The sequence below is a fragment of the Pyrus communis genome, chromosome 2 (genome assembly GCF_041283825.1).
Source record: "Pyrus communis isolate YQ-2024b chromosome 2, ASM4128382v1, whole genome shotgun sequence".
NCBI lineage: Eukaryota > Viridiplantae > Streptophyta > Magnoliopsida > Rosales > Rosaceae > Pyrus > Pyrus communis.
In genome coordinates, this window is record NC_142566.1 from 6,367,741 (window position 1) to 6,380,689 (window position 12,949).

The 12,949-nt window shown below is 38.3% G+C and overlaps 1 pseudogene; it reads left to right on the forward strand.

Moving 5' to 3' along the window:
- The first annotated feature begins 7,367 nt into the window (after positions 1-7,367).
- LOC137747966 (glutamate receptor 1.3-like) lies at positions 7,368-12,151 on the forward strand (annotated as a pseudogene).
- Positions 12,152-12,949: the final 798 nt, after the last annotated feature.

The following is a 12,949-nucleotide window of genomic DNA, read 5'->3' on the forward strand; positions in this document are numbered from 1 at the left end:
TATAGTGTATTGTGTACTTACAAGGTACTTGTTTTTCTATTTTCCAAGAAAATAGGTAACTATTTTGTTTTACTTTAGTTATGAATGCAAACAAAATTCTTTCACCTAGAAACAACTTGGAAGCCATCTGAATAGTTACAACATTTACACTAAGGGGTGGGAGAATAAATTAGTATGAAGTTGCTATTCACGAAATTCGTTTCTAATATTTTTTATTTACAAGTGAAGAAGAATATTACTAAACTGTAGTACCAAATAGCAAGAAACTAATATGGAATAGTTTAACAACAATATATTTACAATGAGCAGTGTGGGAATAAATTTGTTTCAGACTTGTCACTCATGAATTCAAGTCTAAGGCCTATCGCTTATAAGTCGTATCAATTTGGTGCATAGAGGGATGTTGTCTTTTTATATGTGAAAACATAGTATGGGAGAGACATGATTCCGTGATTGATCAATTCATTCCAAGAAGCAAATGTTCTTCTTAACGAAACTAAAAACAAGATTCAAAGGTTTAAGTGGTGTTGCAGGGGAGAAGTTGTTATGGGCCCCGTTTGGTATCCTATAAAAAAAATTTCATCATTTCTCCAAACTTGCTTAAAAACGTCTCTTGAAAACAATTTTCTTTATGACTCTTAAATTGGACAAAGAGATCCAAAGAAAGGGGATCACAAGAGAGGGAGAACGAGGAGAGAGGAGGAAAGAAAAAAAAAAGAGGGAATTGGAGGAGAGAGAGAAGAAAAGAGAGATAGATTCGAAGTAAGAGGGGAGGAGAGAGAAAATGTTACACCCCACCCTCAATTATATGTATAATTTCGTAATTTTTCCAAAAGTTTAATGGAATTATCAATTTAGTCCCTAGTTCATTACCCAATCCGGATCTAAAAGTGGGATTTCCTCTCCACTCACAAGCTGCCACGTGGCAGCACCCCAACTCTCCCCATCTCTCTCTTTTCCTCCCTTCCCCTAAGACCCTCTCAGATTCTCTCCTCTCTCTCAACTCTCCTCTCTCTCTCTCTCTCTCTCAACCCTCACTCACCCTCCCCTCACTCACACCCACGCACACCTTTCGTGGTACCCCGGCGACGGCACAGTGTCATCATTATCCTCGTCGACTCTCTTTCTTTCTTTCTCCCTCGTCGTTGCAAGGTGTGGCGAAGCCCAGAAAACACTCTGGCGAGGTTTCTCGTCCCTCCGATTTTGGTAAGCCTCGAGACACTTGAAAACTCTTCATTTTCATCCTTATGGCTTAATTCTAACCCAGAATATGCTTGTGGATCGTTGTTTTAGCACTGAAATAACTCGGGAGGGAAAAAAATCAGCTCCAGCGAGCCTAGTGGGTGTCGAGAAGTTTTCCGACTATCGTCGACCGTTCCACTGTGAACCACAGGTACCATTTCACTCCTCTCACCTTGTGTTTCCTTTTGGTGCCTAGATCAGACCCTAAGACTAAGTGTCATCGTCAGCCAGAGCTGGGAAAGCTCCGGCTTCCCTTATGTCCCGTTGAGACCAGGCCTTGAGTCGGCTCCCCCAAACCCAACCAAACCATGCCCCTTTGGGTCGTGTTTAGGGCTCGGACCTTAGGCCCTCTATTCATTTGACCCAAAAGCCCAACCTGTTCGATTTTTTATTTTATTTATTTTATTATTTTTTTCTAAACCCAAATAGACTGGGTCGGGCCTTTAAGCCCAAGCCCTTAGTTGTTTAGCCTAGGGCCTTAGCCCGTTCATCCTTAACCCAAAACACTAGTGAGCCCAAGCCTTCGGGCCTTAGGACTAAGCCCAGTGGTTAAGCCCAAATCCATCGGACTTAAACCCTTGACTCGGTCCAACCCTAAACCTAGTTTGACCTGACCGTTGACTTTGACCAGTCAACAATTAACGTTGACTTTTCGGGTTTTCGTTCGGGACCCCTCCTAGGCTAATTTCCACGTCCTAAACTCGTTTTTGACGTCCATTGTCCCAAATTAATTTGTTTTAGTAGAGTTTGACTAAATATACCCTTTATGTGCTTAAGTGCAATTAATAGCGGCATTTCCATTATTCCTTTTGGCACATCTTTGCACCAACGGTGTACGGTGAGTGGACCCTTTCTAAAAATGTATGTTTTATTAGTAGAAATGCATACTTGAAAAACATGATTTAATGACTACGTTTTATGAGATAACATGCGTATTAAGGTTAGTTTGAATTATTACTATATTTCCTATAACCTATGTTCTTTATAGAATATCTAATGGATTACAGTATAATATTTCAAACATATTTCAAACACCTCTTTATAGTATAGGTGATGGATGACTTTATACTATGAAGTTGCTTTTCAAATATAAGTATGTTCAATGGTTTTGTACTTACCTAGTGGTCCCTATTCCGCTACGGGGCGAGGGATAGATTCCTTCACGGGTGAGGTTACGGTGTTGGCATAGGGCCTGAAGAAATAATCTCTAGCTACAGGCTAAGAGACATGAAGCTAGCATAGGGCCTGAAGATGATTTTCCTCTAGCATGGCACAGGGACGAGAAGCTGGCACGGGGCCTGGAGGGATATTGGACATTCACTAGCGATTATTATATATACGAGATATGTTTTGAGACATTGCACGGCATGCTAGGTTTCGGAAAACCTATTTTATTTATCATGCTATATGTGTTTTCATAAAACCTGGGGGTTAGTACGTTAATAACTGTTTTATTATATCTATATCAACTTGGTCCACTCATGTTTGTTTTGAGTCCCCTTCATGACATAGGAACGAGGATTACGATCTGAGCTACGAGGCATTCCCCTACCAGTGACATCGTGCTATATTCTCTCTGCTTTGGCACCTATTGTAATAGCACTTCTTTATCTTAATTTCCGCTTGTACTCTGTATTAGACGTATGCTCTGAATATGTCATGCATTATCTTAATAATTAATTGTTAGCAGTTGAACTTTAGTATTGTGTTTTACATTCCTATTGCATGAATAATCCCAATTTATATGCATGTTTCACATGTTCTCAGCATTTGCATTAATTAAATGGCTTTCATCGCCCCTTAGGTGTCAGCTAGCACGTGACCATCCTGATGTCCCGAGGACATTGGGATCGGGGTGTGTCAGAAAAAAAATGAGTGGGCTTTAAGTTTAAAAACTACGGTCTTGTGGCACTCCTCTTCACTTGTGAGTGAGAGGTCTTAGGTTCGAATATTGTAGATGGCGAATTCGATACCAAATTAGGTTGCCTATTGAGTGGTTTAGCCGAACTCCCCCTACCCTTAGTGTAAAATATATCGTTGTACTAAAAAAAAAGTTTAAAAACTTAAAATACTCACTTTTGGTGTTTTTAGAGAATATACTTTTTTTTTTAAGTTAGTCTTGAGTTCAGTTTTTAAAAATAGTCATACCAAAAAAAAATTTTAAGCCCTAAAACGTGAAAAATGTTTTTGAGTTAAAAAAAGTTGAATTCAAGTAGAGTACCAAATAGTCTCTAAACAATTCGGCGAAGTTTGTAGTGATCGTGTGGGGGGTTTTGTTGTACTTATATTGACCACTTTAGCATCAATGATGACTTTCAAGCAAATACAAATAAACCCAGAAGCAAAATACATAGAATTCCACGGGGTTTTGCCCCGAGGAACTATAGAGAACTATGTGAAATCCACAGGGTAGAAATATAATTCAGTTGGAAGGGTTTTGCTATGCTTAATCAAATGGGAAGTAAGCATGGGGATATTTCTGCTATAATTGAGATCCCATACATAAAGGCCTTCCTAGCAAAGTATTCTGCTTGGTACTCCATGATTAAACCTAGCTAAGTCTACACAACCAATGGTTTTGTCTCTGTAAATAACCTCCCTAAATGTTATCATGTATATATTCATCATGTCATACAAATTGGAATTCTGGCGTCGCTCGGCCACATTAGGGCAAGAAGGATTCATGGTTCAAATTGAACCCAAATAAAACTTTGAAAAAATTTTTAAAAAAAATTATGTTTTAAGTACTTTCAAGTATTCTCATAAGCTTTTTGTAAGTTCTTCGTCGTTTGTGTTCAGGTGTTCCCCAAAGGTTCCAAATTGGTTCACGACGTGTCGAGGCAAATTGAAAACTTGAGAGAAGATAGAAAGCTTTAGGAGATGGAAAATGCATGGTTTCATGGCAATAATCTTATCCTCTACAATTTGGTGGTTTATTCCTTGTTAATTAATTAGTAACTTAGTAGGGTTTCTTAATTTAGCTTTCGCTTTTTCCTTGTTCTTAATTTTCTCCTTTAAAGATAAAAGCCATGCTGTTTCGTTAAATATACCCAGCATTATGTTTCCTCTCTGAAAGGTCAGTGGCTTGTAGTTGAGAACTATGTAGTTGGATAACTGATTCGACGAAAACTACTGTAGTTCTTCTACAACATAGCATCCAATGGAAATGAAAAAATCATCAGTAGTACATAAATGGTAGTTCTGTTATGCTGGTTAAGTTTTTTTCTTTTTCTTTTTTTTTCTTTTTTTTTTTTGGCATATTAATTTATTTGCCCTCTAAAATTATCATTTAGTCTCATTTAACCTCCTTGGAACTAGTTTTGTCTCACTTTACCCTTTGAAATTGCCATTTTCATCTCGTTTAGTCTTAATTCACTCCTTGATCCATTCCATCAAATTACTTTAGTTTAAGTAAGGTTGGAAATTGGCACTATTAAAATGAACAGTGGTTTGGGGTGAATTTCAACTTATTTACAAATTTGCCACAGTCTCTCTCTACTATTGATCTTGATGCACACACATTGATGATCACAGGAAGGGAATAACAATGGTAATGCAAGCCTTTTCAGTTTCCTTCTCAAACCCTCATTGCCTTCTCCATGTCGCACACCTCGCCTTCTCTCCATCTCACTTCTTATCAGAACTCGAATCAATGGTGAGGTGCAGGTCGTTGTCTAACTCATCTTCAGCTCTGTCTCTTTCACTCTTGAGGTACCTGTTGTTGGATTCCATTTGTTGTTGCCAATCTACAAGTAAAGCTTCAATTTCCACATTGGGGTTCCATTTTTCTTCATTTCTGGAATTTGGATTTGGCTTTTTATATTAGCACCCCACAAATTGTTAAATGCACCCCATATTAAAATTTACTATTAAATGACTTATTTACGTCACTATGCAATGACAATTTTGATCTTATTAGGTTTAAAATAAAATTAAAAATTTCTAAATACACCCCAAATCACTTTTAGTGTGTTATTTATCTTTTTCAACTATCAAAACCCTTCCCACCCTTCATTGTTTAACAAAACCCTAACTAATGAAACTACAAGCATGTTGATTGAGAAAAATTATTTTTGACGAATAGATCACGAAATCAATGTTTCGGAAGCTTCACATGAGGTAAGACTTCATATTTTTCATTGTTTTAGTGATTTTGACAACATCGATAACTATTTAATCTTGTGTTTGCTGTGTTATTTAAAATTCTATGCTCATATTCATTCTTTAGGGATCACAATGATTACATAGCATTAAATACCCAAATTATCACGAAATATTAAAAACATACAACATGGGTTTTAATGGTGGAATTGAAAACAAACCTATATATGATTTAAATCCCAGGAGACAATTTTGTCAAATTCCAGTTGGCATTTTTGGTCCAAATTAAAAGCTTTATTTGATTAAAGCATGAGACAAATAGAGCATTATTATGCCTCCCTTTACCAATTAAAGTAGGACTAAGATTGATATTGAGTTGTATGGTTCTTAACAAATAATTGAGATGTATGATTCTAACTAAATAAATGAGGATTTGATGGGAATTTTTGGTGTATTTAAACAAGATAGCGTACATGGCAATACCTCTATAGGGGACACTGAGGTTGCAACAACGAGCGTTGTTGATTACAAAAACGCATTTAAAACTGTAGTTTATTATTTGTTTGTACCATACTTGATCAATCCCGAAACTACTAAGCACCAGTCAATAGTATACCGTCAAGGACCCACAAGAGTTTCCCTCCAACCAGGAGGCCAGTCACAATGCGAAACGTGTCGATATCAGAGGTCAATCACAGCACGACACGTGTCAATGTCAGAACAAATCTAGAAACTCTCTTCTATAAAAGGGGATCATTCTCCCACAATAATCCCTAATGTCATTTGTACTAAACTATTCACTAGAACTCGCTAAAAGGAGAGCTTGAACCTATGTATTTGTGTAAACCCTTCACAGTTAATGAGAACTTCTCTACTCTATGGACGTAGCCATTTTGGGTGAACCACGTACATCTTGTGTTTGCTTCCCTATCTCTATATCATTGCACACTTATCCACACTAGTGACCGGAGCAATCTAGCGAAGGTCGCAAACTTGACATTTTCTGTTGTACCAAAGTCCTCGTCGATTTTGTTCATCAACATTTGGCGCCGTCTGTGGGAATCGCACTTATTCCTACTTTCTCCAGCTTTGTCAAGCTGGTTTCCACCATTCGTACACTTTCTTTCAACCAGGTACCCCTCTCCAACATAGGGACCGAAAGGTGTCATAGCACGCAAAACGACATCCCCCTCGCACTTAGTGCGAAACAACGAAAGAATGAACGAAAGAAGTTTGCTCTTCAAGTTAAAGTCGATGAACTAGAGGCTCAAAACAACAAGATAGCGATAAAGAATGAGATCCTCCAGGAGCAGTATGAGAAGCTCTTCGGGATGCTCTATGAAGCTAGGCATACTCAAACACATGAACTCATCGCCCCCGTGGAATTCAACCACCACTTGGGTGCCTCCCCAATACGAGGGATCACCTGCCTTCAACATAGATATCCCTAATAAGGAGCGAGCTACTCATCCAGGTGTTGATCAACATGAGACCCAGCTGCTTCGACTCGAAGCAAGAGAAGTGAAGGAAGGCACCTTCTTGCAGAATGAGCGGAAGGATCGAAAGTCGTTTATCACGACTGTTGGGACTTCCTAAGGCAATGTTGAGAGAACCCCATCCACATAAACTCGAAGGTCAATGACCCAAGGGTTTCTGAAAGATTCGATCCCCTCCTATGTCCCAAGCCAACTGCCAATCTAGGGAAAGAACGACAAGTCCTAGAGGAATATGAAGGTACGGGTGACTCGGGGGTGTTTCGACAGGCTCGCCCTGGAAGTCAGTACGGTGAGTCCAAAGAAAAATCTCATGCTCTTGATCAAGCTTTCCTACTTCCAAGAGGTGATGCAGATTTACAGAAGAAGGGTCCAGCAATACCTGACTCTACTCAGGATCCTCTTGTTCTACAACTCCTTGAGGAAGTAAACAAGTTAAAAGCTGAACGTCAGGCCGAAATACATGACTAAAACCAACCCAGGCCTGGTCCTCTTACAAGGAGGATCCTCGACACCCCTCTCCAAGCAAAGATGAAGCAAAAGCTTGGCTTAATACTCTACATTGGAAGGGAGGACCCGATTGAACACCTTTTTGAGTCCACCATGGCATACCGGATGCACACTGACGAAGAGCGATGTCTTCTCTTCCCTTCTACCATCTTTGGCGGGGCTCTAAATTGGTATTGTCGTCTTCCACCTGAGACAGTAGACTCATTTTAGGAACTGAGGAAACGAGTTTGTCTCTCAACATATCTTCCAGACAGATCGCTTGCATTCTACAGATGACTTGTACACTATTCGCCAGAAGCCGGACGAGTCACTACAAAAGTATGTCGGGCGCTTCAGCCATGAGTATTCTCGCTGTGCTGAGGCAGATGACAAAACTGCCCTTAAAGCCTTCACGGCAAGCCTACGTGACTGTTTCTTCAAGTAGATGATCAATGCTAACACTTGGAAGACTTACTCTGAGGTGATGACACAGGCTTACAACCATGCATCTGTCGAGGCAATGACATATCAAGGGAAACTCCCTACAGCCATCCCTCATCAGCAAATAGGGAGTGGAAGCCAGATCCAACCGAATGAGAAGACCTCAACCTTCCAAATGGCAGTGACGCTTCCATCTGTCCTACCTAATACCTGGCCAGGTTAATAGGCGCATCATTCTCAGGGCAAGAGGAAAGACTTCCATCCTCACCAGTCTCATTTTAGTAAAAAAAAAGTAAGGGGTACTATCGCAATAACCAAGGGTATCGCCATGATAATGCCCGCCCCCAGGCAGTCAACGCAGTGGGCCAAACATGTGTCAAGACGGGTCCTACCCCGAGGTATAAGACATACACACCTTTGAACGCCACGTGCACGGCCCTTTACCCCAGTATAGCTCACTTGATACCGAAGCCAAGGCCGAGGAAGCTAGATTACAAGTCCACGAAGAACACATGCATTTTTTGTGGCTACCACGAGTATAATGGCCATGACGGCGAGAAGTGTATCACCCTCCGTGATCATATTGAAGCTTTGGCACATGAAGGAAAAATTGATCAGTTCCTCCTCCACCCTCCAAGGGATAGCCGCAACCAACGCCAAGTGAATTTGATATATTCCATAAGTGGTGGCACACCCATATCTGAATCTTCCAACAGGGCCATGAAAAACAATGAACGAACGTTAAAGCATGGCCACCAAGTGTTTCACGAGGATTACATCAAGGGAGGCAAGTATCAAAAGCTTAATTGGGATCCAATATGTTTCATTTATTTTTAATCAATGGAACATTTTAAAATAATAAAATTAAAAATATGTGTTTATTTATTTATTTTTAATCAATGGAACATTTTAAAATAATAACCACCAGAAAGTAAAATAATAAAATGGTCAATTTCTGTCGGTTATAACCGCCACCATTAACTTAAAAACCGTTCTGTCAAAAATATTAAAAAAAAAAAAATTCAAAAATACTGTTGATTATAACTGACAGAATTTTTTTGATATCCGCCAGGACTTTATGTCGGATATAACCGACATATGTTTCTAATATCCACCACCAATTAAATGATGTGTCGAATATAATTTATCCGACAGCATTTTGCTAATATCCGCCATCATCATATGCCACCTAAAGTTAATATTGTAGTAGTCTCATCTGGTGAGTCATTCATTTTTAAGTAGTTTTGTATAATTTGCTTCAATATATATGGGGACTTTCAGGTACAAATCTTTTTTCTTTAGCAGCTTCTGGCTAAAGCGATAGTAACTAATCATTCAATTCAATCCAATAGGTTTTTCCGATTAGAATCCGTATTAAAGCGATAGTAGTTCATCTATACTCAACTATAGATATAGCACCAGTTCATCTATTTAGTTTTGGTCATATATATGGCGAGGATGATTTAATAGTTGTTTTGAGTTCGATATCTATTTGTCTGACCTATTTTATTAATTTCACACCCCTCCCCCTCCCCCTCCCTCCAACCTATTTGACTAAAATAGCATTGTATATAAAAGAAAAAGTACACATTTATACGTAGGAAATAAGTCATTGTAAGTAAAAGTGGAAGCAGTAGAACTCTGCATCTTTTAATTTAAGTTTCAGTTGTCACAAACACAGCTCTGCATCTTTTGGAAAATATACATGCAAGTTGAAGCAATAATTGGTGCACAAACAAGAGTGGAAGCAAATCTTTTGGCAAATTTGGGGGAAGCAGCTAAAGTGCCCATATTGTCCTTTTCGGAACCTAGCTCTCCTCTTCCTCTAAATGACGATAGATATGCCTTCTCTGTCGGGATCGCCCAAGATGAAACTTCCCAAGTTATGGGGATCAATGCCATCATTGAAGTTTTTAAATGGAAGGATGTCATACTTCTGTATGACAACACAGAGTATGGGAATGACATTCCAACTTTGGCAAGTTCCTTTCAACAGAAAAAAGTTTATATAGCACACAAAAGTTGTATTGCTATATCCTCAACAAATGAACAAATCTTTGAAGAACTCCAAACGCTAATGAAACTGAAGACAAAGGTATTTGTTGAGCACATTTCACGCTTGCTTGTGCCTCGCCTATTCTCAAATGTAAATAAGTTAGGAATGATGAGTGAAGGGTATACTTGGATTCTGACATCAGCTGGCATGAATTTCTTGCATTTCATGGATTCTAATGTGATTGAATCAATGCAAGGAGTGATAGGTTTGAAGTCTTATATTCCACCATCAACTAGGCTGCAAAATCTTACTTCAAAAGTGAGGAACAAACTTTACATGGAGGATCCCAATATGAAAGTAAGTGAGTTAAATGCAGACAAAGTCTGGGTGTACGATGCAACTTGGGCTCTAGCTGAAGCAATTGAAAAAGCAAGTACTAAAAATTCTAGTAGATCCAAACATGGAGTTGTGCTACTGAGAGAAATATTGCAAAGGAGGTTTAAGGGTTTAAGTGGTGAAATTCAATTTCCAAAGGGGAAACTGATTTCGGGTACATTAGAGATAGTAAATGTGATAGGAAAAGAGGCAAGAAGGGTCGGATTTTGGTTTTTCGAAGAAAAGACCGTTAAAGCTCAGTCACACATGCTTAACAATGGGAGAAATCTTCTTTTAAGCAACCATTTGAAAACAATCAGATGGCCAGGAGGATCTAAAAGGCAATTGAGTGGTGAAATAAAATTGAGAATTGGTGTTCCAGTGAGTGTTGGGTTCAAGGCACTTGTGCGTGTGGAGCATGATCTTCAAACCAATAGAACAAATGTCAATGGGTTCAGCATCGATGTGTTCAAAACTGCAATTAGTGCGTTGCCGTATAAAGTACATCATGAGTTTTTTCCATTTGATAATGAAAATGGAGTTATGGCGGGGACCTACAGTGATCTTGTTTATCAGGTTTATCTCAAGGTATGTTTAATTAATATAAATTCAATTAAGTAATGATTTTTCTGTTTTACCTAATCTATCTTTCACTATCTTATCTGAATTTCTTATTTAATTCTTGGGTTTCCTTGTCACATGTTGGGGACATGATACACTAGAATTACGCTGTTGTGGGAGATATAACGATCAAATCGAACAGATCTCAACATGTTGATTTTACAATGCCATGTACTGACTTAGGTGTGGGAATGCTAGTCCCAAATCAAAAGGACATGTGGATTTTCTTGAAACCTCTTTCAGCTTATCTTTGGATAACGAGTGCGTGTTTCTTTATCCTTACGGGTTTCATTGTGTGGGTAATTGAGCGTCCTGTCAACCAAGAATTTCAAGGCACACCTTTGCAGCAAATCGGAACAATATTATGGTTCTCCTTCTCAACCCTTGTGCTTGGTCGTAGTAAGTGCCCTATATATCTCATCACTTATCTAGTTCATGTTATTCCTACTTTTATTTCAGCTACTGCCGAAATGCTCAACTCATAAAAATGTTTAAGATCTTTATTTGTTAACTCCTGTAGGGGAGAAGATACTTAGCAACTTGGCAAAGTTTGTAGTGATAATATGGATGTTTGTGGTGCTTATATTGACATCCAATTACACCGCTACTTTAGCATCAATGATGATAGTTAAACAGATACAAATGGACTCAATTGGAAACTATATAGGTTACCAATCAGGTTCATTGGGAGTGATAGTGAACTTGAATTTCAAAGGGATGAAGCCATATCGTTCAGCTGAAGAATGTGCTGATGCTTTATCAAAAGGAAGCAAGCATGGCGGTGTTTCGGCGATTATTCATGAGCTTCCATATATCAATATCTTCCGTGCAAAGTATTCTTCTGACTACTCCATCATTAAAACCAAGTCCATCACCAGTGGTTTAGCCATTGTAAGTGATCTATCCCATTTGTTAGATGCGTTCCGGAATATAAAACTCTATATAATTTACAACTTTAAGTTACAAACAAGAATTTGTAACCAACAAGAAAAAAAATTATACTTATATAAGCTTACAATAAGTTGTTCATACATCGTTCATCTTCAGGCTTTCCCTAAAGGTTCAAAATTGGTCGAGGACTTATCAACACAAATACGACATATGAGAAGAAGGACAGCTTTTAGACCTGGAAAAGACCTGGTTTCATAGAAAAACAAGTCTTATGCCGGACGATAGTATGGAGGATAATACTATGAGTAGTCCCTCCAATACTCTTGGCCTCTACGACTTTCTTGGTTTATTCCTTGTCAGCGGGGTTTCGTCCGCTGTTGCACTCTTCGTATTCTTAATCATTTCCCAAACATTTAGAAATCTGATTAAAGGACAACTGCAGCTAATTGGAGGACGACTGCAGCGTTTAAGGATGTTCCTCTCGAATGTAGTTAGTACATGAAACTGAATAAACCAATAACCTATCGTACTTGATGTCCATAACCACTAACTTCACAGATTTGAGTTGCTCTTCAGTTTGGTTGATTATATTGTGATGTACGTGTATCATGTATAAACGATTTCCTACTGCTAAATTTGTAGAGGATCTGCGACATGCAGGTTCTCATAATGTATTGTGTACTTACAAGGTACTTGTTTTTTCTACTCACCAAGAAAAGAGGTAACTATTTTGTTTTACTTTAGTTATGATTGAAAACAAAATTCTTTCACCTAGATGCTACTTGGAAGCCATCTGAATGGTTACAACATACACTAAGCTGTGTGAGGGAGTATGAACTCGCTATTCACAAAATTCGAACCTAAAACATCTCATTACAAGTGAAGAGGAATTTAGAAACTAATATGGAATAGTTTCATAACAATATATCTACACTGAGCGGTGTGGGAATAAATTTATTTCGAACTCGTCATCTATGAAATTTGAGCCCAAGACCTCTAAAAAAAGAGCAACATTTCCGTTGCGTAAGGCTCGCCCTCATAAAAGCTTCAAAAAATATTAGACAAAAATAACATTGAAAAAATTAAACGATAAGCTACAACTTTTCTTTCATAATCTTTGTACAAATGATATTACAAGCTACAAAGACTAATTTGTCCACAATGAGGTTTCATTTTATCGTTTTATGCTTCTAAATTATACACATATCAATTAATCAAAAGAAAAAACCATATCAATTCATGAAACTTAAAAAATATAAATGAACAAACAACTTCATGATCCAAACAATAGGAAAAAAAA